The sequence below is a fragment of the Poecilia reticulata genome, linkage group LG5 (assembly GCF_000633615.1).
Source record: "Poecilia reticulata strain Guanapo linkage group LG5, Guppy_female_1.0+MT, whole genome shotgun sequence".
NCBI classification, from domain to species: Eukaryota; Metazoa; Chordata; class Actinopteri; order Cyprinodontiformes; family Poeciliidae; genus Poecilia; species Poecilia reticulata.
In genome coordinates this window covers 26,386,886-26,388,748 of record NC_024335.1, presented here as the reverse complement: position 1 = coordinate 26,388,748, position 1,863 = coordinate 26,386,886, and positions in this window count along the sequence as shown.

The following is a 1,863-nucleotide window of genomic DNA, read 5'->3' as shown; positions in this document are numbered from 1 at the left end:
GTGTGTGTGTGTGTGTGTGTGTGTGTGTGTGTGTGTGTGTGTGTGTGTGTGTGTGTGTGTGTGTGTGTGCCGTCCACCCGTCGTCTGTGCCGAAGGAGAGAGAGAGAGAGAGGAGCCTATTGATTATTTTAATCCTCCTATTTGTGAGTCTGTGATCCTCTCGGCTCAGCCTTCCACAGGAGGATTGCTAATGGGCCTGAACGCTTCCCTCCTCAGCCCACTCTCCCTGTCCAATTAACTGAACGTAGGAATGTGCAGGGGAGGGAGCGCTGGGACTCAGAGGAAAGGGGTGAGGGGGTTAGGATGAAGTGGGGTGGGGGGAGGCTGCAGTCCAGCGTTTCTCAAAACAGTCATCTACACCACATTCTGCAAGAAACCCCTCGCCCAGAATAGTATTACCTCTCACCTTTAATTAAAGATCCATCTCCTTGTTTTTACTCTGGTTAGCCGAGAACTCCCTTTTTTATGTTCCAGTGTTCATTTTCACAGGCCGGTCAGGCAGCCCGACGGCGGAGCCAGCAGAAATAGAGAAAACACACATTTTAATGGGAGAGTCACCTTCTCACAGGTTGCTGTATAGTTGTAGTTCTGACATTTAATATTTGTCTCAGAAATGTGTTCAGCTCTCTAATAAAAAATGGATTTCAGAGCAGAATCTGTGATGCTTCACCTGAATCAAAGCGGTGTGGTTAACATCAAAAGGACTTAATTTATGTGGCTTATTATTTATTTCAATTTACTGAAAATACTTCAGATTTGCTATAAAAACATAATGATATGTTTGCCTCTAATGAATCCCAGACTGCAGATACGTCAAGTGGATCCATTTTTAATAGCATCTCAAAAACTCAACAAACTTTCCACCAACTGATAAGCTCATTGTTATTATTATTATTATTATTATTATTATTATTATTATTATTATTATTATTATTATTATTATTATTATTATTATTATTATTATTATTATTATTATTATTATTATTATTATTATTATTATTATTATTATTATTATTATTATTATTATTATTTCTGGTATTACAGTCACTACAGCATCTGTTGAATTTGCTACATGATGGAAAAATATTCTAAATACTTCAGCTCACTCTAAACATTTTTCTCATTTTAACAGTAAAGCTGTTGTTTTTACTGCATCATCATATTGTTCTGTATTCATAATAGAAGATTGTATATTTTACATTTTGAGTTCTCATACTTCCTTGATACACAGCAAGGGAGACCATAAATCTTAATAAGTATCAAAGCAGAGTCAAATGTTATCACATTTTATGAAATTTGGATGAAAAATCAACATCAAAACTAGAAATCTTTCAATTAATTAACTTAATGACCTACTTAATGTGATTATGAAAAGAAAAGCCTTTCTAGTCCCTCACAATATTTTAGTGTACGTCTTTTATTTTCTATGGCATTTGTGTGAATTTACAGAAAACAACAGAATGAAATGTAATTTACTGATTTCGTAATTAGCTATGGTAACAGATTCCTTCTGATTTTGCCTTTTTATCCCACTTGCATGATTAATATCATCAAACCCGTTTTAGAATCAAAGATAACGAGGTATTACAAGGTTTATAAGTGGTGATTTAAGTTCTTAGGGGCGGGAGAAAGGCATCAAAACCTACTTAATAACCAGTTGTGCAAACCTTGAAGAGGTATAGCAAAAATGATATAATTAGGCCAGAGTCTAATTAGACTGTTAAAATAAAACATTTTAGCTTCATTTATTATGTTATTTGTTTTTACTTTGATTACATTTTGTGACAGAATGTACTCAGCACACTATACACCAATGTGTTTCTAAAAGGAACAAAGAGGATATTTCTTAATTCTTTGTTTACA